This window comes from Salvelinus namaycush, chromosome 30 (genome assembly GCF_016432855.1).
Source record: "Salvelinus namaycush isolate Seneca chromosome 30, SaNama_1.0, whole genome shotgun sequence".
In the NCBI taxonomy this organism is placed as follows: Eukaryota; Metazoa; Chordata; class Actinopteri; order Salmoniformes; family Salmonidae; genus Salvelinus; species Salvelinus namaycush.
Genome location: NC_052336.1, coordinates 1,423,281 through 1,431,361, shown reverse-complemented (window position 1 = coordinate 1,431,361; position 8,081 = coordinate 1,423,281). Strand labels below are relative to the sequence as shown.

Sequence of the window (8,081 nt, the reverse complement as noted above, 5' to 3'; positions counted from 1 at the left end):
CAACACTACATAAAGATAGACACCACAACACTACATAAAGAGAGACACCACAACACTACATAAAGAGAGACAACACACCACTACATAAAGAGAGACACCACAACACTACATAAAGAGAGACACCACTACATAAAGAGAGACACCACAACACTACATACAGCGAGCCACCACAACACTACATAAAGAGAGACAACACTACATAAAGAGAGACAACACTACATAGAGATACCACAACACTACATAAATAGGGCCCCGTGTGGCTCAGTTGGTAGAGCATGGCGCTTGCAACGCCAGGGTTGTGGGTTCGATTCCCACGGGGGGCCAGTACAAAAAAAAAAGTATGAATGTATGTACTTGTAAGTCGCTCTGGATAAGAGCGTCTGCTAAATGACTTAAATGTAAATGTAAATGTACATAAAGATAGACACCACAACACTACACAAAGAGAGACACCACAACACTACATAAAGAGAGACAACACACCACTACATAAAGAGAGACACCACAACACTACATAAAGAGAGACACCAAAACACTACATAGAGACACCACAACACTACATAAAGAGAGACACCACAACACTACATAGAGACAACACAACACTACATAAAGAGAGACACCACAACACAACATAAAGAGAGACACCACAACACTACATAAAGAGAGACACCACAACACTACATAAAGAGAGACACCACAACACTACATAGAGACACCACAACACTACATAAAGAGAGACACCACAACACTACATAAAGAGAGACAACACAACACTACATAAAGATAGACACCACAACACTACATACAGAGAGACACCACAACACTACATAAAGATAGACACCACAACACTACATAAAGAGAGACACCACAACACTACATAAAGAGAGACAACACACCACTACATAAAGAGAGACACCACAACACTACATAAAGAGAGACAACACTACATAGAGACACCACAACACTACATAAAGAGAGACACCACAACACTACATAGAGACACCACAACACTACATAAAGAGAGACACCACAACACTACATAAAGAGAGGCACCACAACACTACATAGAGACACCACAACACTACATAAAGAGAGACAACACACCACTACATAAAGAGAGACACCACACCACTACATAAAGAGAGACACCACAACACTACATAAAGAGAGACACCACAACACTACATAAAGAGAGACAACACTACATAAAGAGAGACACCACACCACTACATAAAGAGAGACACCACACCACTACATAAAGAGAGACACCACAACACTACATAAAGAGAGACACCACAACACTACATAGAGAGACAACACACCACTACATAAAGAGAGACACCACACCACTACATAAAGAGAGACAACACACCACTACATAAAGAGAGGCACCACACCACTACATAAAGAGAGACAACACTACATAAAGAGAGACACCACAACACTACATAAAGAGAGACTCCACAACACTACATAAAGAGAGACACCACAACACTACATAAAGAGAGACAACACTACATAAAGAGAGACACCACAACACTACATAAAGAGAGACCTAAGACAACAACACAACATGGCAGCAGCACAAAACATGGTACAAACATTATTGGGCACAGACAACAGCACAAAGGGCAAGAAGGTAGAGACAACAATACATCACACGAAGCAGCCACAACTGTCAGTAAGTGTCCATGATTGAGTCTTTGAATGAAGAGATGGGGATAAAACTGTCCAGTTTGAGTGTTTTGTTGCAGCTCGTTCCAGTCGCTAGCTGCAGAGAACTGAAAAGAGGAGCGACCCAGGGATGTGTGTGCTTTGTGGACCTTTAACAGAATGTGACTGTCAGAACGGGTGTTGTATGTGGAGGATGAGGGCTGCAGTAGGTATCTCAGATAGAGGGGAGTGAGGCCTAAGAGGGTTTTATAATTAAACATCAAGCAGTGGATCTTGCGATGGGTATACAGAGATGACCAGTTTACAGAGGAGTATATCATATGGTATGGTATGGATTTACTATTTAATCACCTGAGACTAAAGACAGAAGACTACACAAGACAGACTTCCTTAAATATGTACAAATGTGTCCTTTTATCAAGGTAAGGTAAATTGTAAAGGGAACCATAGGTACTTGAAACTTTAGCCTGTCTGGTTCATACACACAGTTATTGCCAACCATCAACATTGACTTGAATATTAATTGTTGGGATTTATTAGTTTAAAGCATTTCTCCCATTAACTCCATTGTCCCTGGCAGCTTTAAATATACATACAAATAATACTTACAATTAGATACATGCAGATCCCAATTGAGAAGGGTTTGGCTTCAAGCTTGCTCATCTGGGTCATATTTAAATGTAGGTATCTCTGTCCTTGAGCTGTTCGTGTCTATTAATGTTCTATATTATGTAATGTTCCATGTTCTGTGTGTACCCCATGAAGAGTAGCTGCTTCTTTCACAACAGCAAAATAAAATACCACAAATAATTTAAGACTGGAGAGAAAATAAATCTGGTGTGTCTACTGCAAGGCAGGGAAGTAGCTTTCAACATAACTTGATATACTTGTTATTCTTGTATGAGATGGAATCCAAACTTTAATCAGCTTGAGGTGACTTATGAGGAAGTAGAAGGCAGAGCTTCTGGAAACAAAACTCTGACAAACTGGCTACACAAGATGACGCACATATCTCTCCTCACCAGCCTCCCAGGAGGCTGGTGAGGAGAGGACGGCTCATAATAATGTCTGGAATGGAGTAATGGAATGGTAGGCTATCTTAAACATGGAAACCATGTGTTTGATATGTTTGATACCATTCCTTTTATTCCATTCCAGCCATTACCATGGCAAGAAGCCTCCAGTGATGATCCATGGCAAGAAGCCTCCAGTGATGATCCATGGCAAGAAGCCTCCAGTGACGATCCATGGCAAGAAGCCTCCAGTGACGATCCATGGCAAGAAGCCTCCAGTGACGATCCATGGCAAGAAGCCTCCAGTGATGATCCATGGCAAGAAGCCTCCAGTGACGATCCATGGCAAGAAGCCTCCAGTGATGATCCATGGCAAGAAGCCTCCAGTGATGATCCATGGCAAGAAGCCTCCAGTGATGATCCATGGCAAGAAGCCTCCAGTGATGATCCATGGCAAGAAGCCTCCAGTGATGATCCCTGGCAAGAAGCCTCCAGTGATGATCCATGGCAAGAAGCCTCCAGTGATGATCCATGGCAAGAAGCCTCCAGTGATGATCCATGGCAAGAAGCCTCCAGTGATGATCCATGGCAAGAAGCCTCCAGTGATGATCCATGGCAAGAAGCCTCCAGTGATGATCCATGGCAAGAAGCCTCCAGTGATGGTCCATGGCAAGAAGCCTCCAGTGATGATCCATGGCAAGAAGCCTCCAGTGATGATCCATGGCAAGAAGCCTCCAGTGATGATCCATGGCAAGAAGCCTCCAGTGACGATCCATGGCAAGAAGCCTCCAGTGATGATCCATGGCAAGAAGCCTCCAGTGACGATCCATGGCAAGAAGCCTCCAGTGATGATCCATGGCAAGAAGCCTCCAGTGACGATCCATGGCAAGAAGCCTCCAGTGATGATCCATGGCAAGAAGCCTCCAGTGATGATCGTTTGTCGTTTTGTTGTTTTTGTTCGAGTGTTCATATTTATTAAAAGTATTATGAATACTTACCACGCTGCACTTTGGTCCTCTTCTCCTTCTCCCGACGACAATCGTTACAAATGTCTACACTTATTTATTCAGCAACAATGTTTTAGATTGCAACAGAAAGTAATTGATATATTTTAATAACAACTGTTAAGAACCTGTAATAATGCTGATGGACCAATAAAAGTCCTGTCTTCCCTATGCTGTGGAATCATCCACTTCCCTCAGCCTGTTGTTTTTTCACTTTCACAGGATTCTTTTCTTACTGTCCTTTTAGTTTTTAAGGAAGGGATTCCCAAACCTTCCATAACAAAGCCATCACCTACAGAGAGATGAACCTGGAGAAGAGTCCCCTAAGCAAGCTGGTCCTGGGACTCTGTTCACAAACACAAACACACCCCACAGAGCCACAGGACAGCAACACAACTAGACCCAACCAAATCATGAGAAAACTCAAACTTGACACATTGGAAAGAATTAACAATACAACAGAGCAAACTAGAATGCTATTTGGCTCTAAACAGAGAGTACACAGTGGCAGAATACCTGACCACTCTGATTGACCCAAAATTACGGAAAGCTTTGACTATGTATAGATTCAGTGAGCATAGCCTTGCTATTGAGAAAGGCCGCCGTAGGCAGACCTGGCTCTCAAGAGAAGACAGGCTATGTGCACACTGCCCACAAAATGAGGTGGAAACTGAGCTGCACTTCCTAACCTCCTTCCAAATGTATGACCATATTAGAGACAAATACTTCCCTCAGAATACAAACCCACAAAGAATTTGAAAATAAATACAATTTTGATATACTATTGTGGTAAACCATGGGGTGTTGGGTTGAGCGTGCAGAGATTAACACAGAGACGGGGAGGTTCTAGTCAGCAAACGTGACTTTACTAGGCAATAAAATAACCATAACAACGACATCAGGTCGGTTTGGCTCGGTTGTTCTTCTCAGCTTCTCTCTGTTCTTTATCACCGTGTGCCACAGTGCTCCTTTTATGTGGCCTCCACGGCTGGTTGGCACTTTCCTCTAATTACCTCTACTTGGAGCCATCCATGTCGGGGTGCCCAGCCCATGTACTCCCGGCAGAGGGAGCCAACGTCACAGCACGTACATCCCCTCTATTACCAAACCCCGGGGTAGACCTCCCGGGATACCACACTATCTAATGGGTGAAATACCACAATGTGCCATCACATCAGCGAGATTTGTGACCTGTTGCCACAAGGGCAACCAATGAAGAACAAACACCATTGTAAATACGACACATATGTATGTTTATTTATTTCCCCTTTTGTACTTTAACTATTTGCACATCGTTACAACACGGTATATAGCCATAATATGACATTTGAAATGTCTCTATTCCTTAGGAACTTTTGTTTATTATCTATTTTACTTGCATGCCGATACAGCCCTTTGAATCGAATTGAGAGAGAGAGAGAGAGAGAGAGGGAGGGAGTGAGGGAGGGAAAGCGGGAGAGGGAGGGAGGGAGGGAGGGGAAGAGAGAGAGGGAGAGAGAGAGAGAGAGAGAGAGGGAGGGAGTGAGGGAGGGAAAGCGGGAGAGGGAGGGAAGGAGGGAGGGGAAGAGAGAGAGGGAGAGAGAGAGAGAGAGAGAAAGAGAGAGGGAGGGAGTGAGGGAGGGAAAGCGGGAGAGGGAGGGAGGGAGGGAGGGGAAGAGAGAGAGGGAGAGAGAGAGAGAGAGAGAGAGAGAGAGAGAGAGAGAGAGAGAGAGAGAGGGAGTGAGGGAGGAGGGAAAGCGGGAGAGGGAGGGAGGGAGGGAGGGGAAGAGAGAGAGGGAGAGAGAGAGAGAGAGAGAGAGAGAGAGAGAGAGAGAGAACAAACTCCCTGTCTGCTGCTAGAAGAGAGAAAGGGGAGTTGTACGGACATGCTCTATCACTCACATTGTGCTCTTAACTACAGGTCGACCAGGGGAGACTTTAAAATACACACACACACACACACACACACACACACACACACACACACACACACACACACACACACACACACACACACACACACACACACACACACACACACACACACACACACACACACACACACACACACACACACACATGCTTCACATCCGGAAACCAAACACACTGCTGCCACGCCGTGTGCGTGTTACATCATGCCTGTTCACCTTGACCCTGGATTCAGTCCAGTTTATTCTCAACATAATCACAGCCCACACAGAGTCCTATGCCCCACCCTCTACCCTGCCCATGATCTTGACAAAACCACACACACTCAGTAATGATGGTCACATTTAATAACACAAACACCTATGTGGTTTAATGAATAAGGAAAGGAATAGAAGACGCTCAACCAACGTGAGACGAGGTGCAACCAAAAATCATAAGAACATTTGGAAGGAATAGGAAGGCATCAATAGGAATATTAAATGGATAGAAAAATACTGAACGAATGTTATGAGAAATGGACTGGACTGGTGTATCTGAAAAGACCAATGAACTGAGTCCAGATCAGTTATTTCCTCAAGGAAGTAGAAGCTGTCCCTAACCACTGGTCTAGGTTCAGAGCTGTCCCTAACCACTGATCTAGGGTCAGATCTGACCCTAACCACTGATCTAGGGTCAGAGCTGTCCCTAACCACTGATCTAGGGTCAGAGCTGTCCCTAACCACTGGTCTAGGGTCAGAGCTGTCCCTAACCACTGATCTAGGGTCAGAGCTGTCCCTAACCACTGATCTAGGGTCAGAGCTGTCCCTGACCACTGATCTAGGGTCAGAGCTGCCGCTAACCACTGATCTAGGGTCAGCGCTGTCCCTAACCACTGATCTAGGGTCAGATCTGTCCCTAACCACTGATCTAGGGTCAGATCTGTCCCTAACCACTGATCTAGGGTCAGAGCTGTCCCTAACCACTGATCTAGGGTCAGATCTGTCCCTAACCACTGATCTAGGGTCAGAGCTGTCCCTAACCACTGATCTAGGGTCAGGTCTACAGTATTTCATCCCTCTAATGGTTAGGACTGTGGAGTGAAGTAATCTGGACCTAGATCTATGATTAGGGGTGACTTCTACCACTGCAGTAAAACCCTATCAGGCCTGATCTGGCAAAGCTTCTCATTAAAACTGATTTCAGACGACAGAACTATAAATCTCATAAGAGCTCCAGCTTGCCTGACCTCACTTCACAGGCAAAAAACTGATCCAAGTCTTACTGGCTTCAGCTGCATTCACTTACTACTGTGAGAAGGGCTTCTCTGCATATCTCTATATCTCTGATATCTCTTGGCCTATATCTCTATATCTCTAGGCCTATATCTCTATATCTCTGATATCTCTTGGCCTATATCTCTATATCTCTAGGCCTATATCTCTATATCTCTATATCTCTAGGCCTATATCTCTATATCTCTGATATCTCTTGGCCTATATCTCTGATATCTCTAGGCCTATATCTCTAGGCCCATATCTCTATATCTCTGATATCTCTAGGCCCATATCTCTATATCTCTGATATCTCTAGGCCCATATCTCTATATCTCTGATATCTCTAGGCCCATATCTCTATATCTCTGATATCTCTAGGCCTATATCTCTATATCTCTGATATATCTAGGCCCATATCTCTATATCTCTGATATCTCTAGGCCCATATCTCTATATCTCTGATATCTCTTGACCCATATCTCTATATCTCTGATATCTCTAGGCCCATATCTCTATATCTCTAGGCCCATATCTCTATATCTCTGATATCTCTTGGCCCATATCTCTATATCTCTGATATCTCTTGGCCCATATCTCTATATCTCTAGGCCCATATCTCTATATCTCTGATATCTCTAGGCCCATATCTCTATATCTCTGATATCTCTTGGCCCATATCTCTATATCTCTGATATCTCTTGGCCTATATCTCTATATCTCTAGGCCCATATCTCTATATCTCTGATATCTCTAGGCCTATATCTCTATATCTCTAGGCCCATATCTCTATATCTCTATATCTCTAGGCCCATATCTCTATATCTCTGATATCTCTAGGCCCATATCTCTATATCTCTGATATCTCTAGGCCCATATCTCTATATCTCTGATATCTCTAGGCCTATATATCTCTGATATCTGTCTTCGTGATATCCTAATGTTTGATTATGATGTTGGGTATGACACTGGGTGGACAATAACGTGTCCATTTCTATTATCAGTTTATATTATATTCTGTGGAAAGTAGAGAGAGCTTGTCTGGTAACCATGGCTACACCACAACTGCTGCATCAGTGTTTTCTATTACAGTACTGACCTCTACTGTGATAACACCCCATACATGAGAGAGAGAGAGAGAGAGACAGAGAGAGAGAGACAGAGACAGAGACAGAGAGAGAGAGAGAGAGAGAGAGAGAGAGACAGAGCGAGAGAGAGACAGAGAGAGAGAG

General features: G+C 43.9%; 1 non-coding gene across 1 annotated transcript; it reads left to right on the top strand.

The window, feature by feature from the left end:
• The first annotated feature begins 248 nt into the window (after nucleotides 1-248).
• On the top strand, nucleotides 249-324 carry trnaa-ugc. Its single transcript has one exon. It is a non-coding gene; the product is annotated as a tRNA-Ala (tRNA).
• Nucleotides 325-8,081: the final 7,757 nt, after the last annotated feature.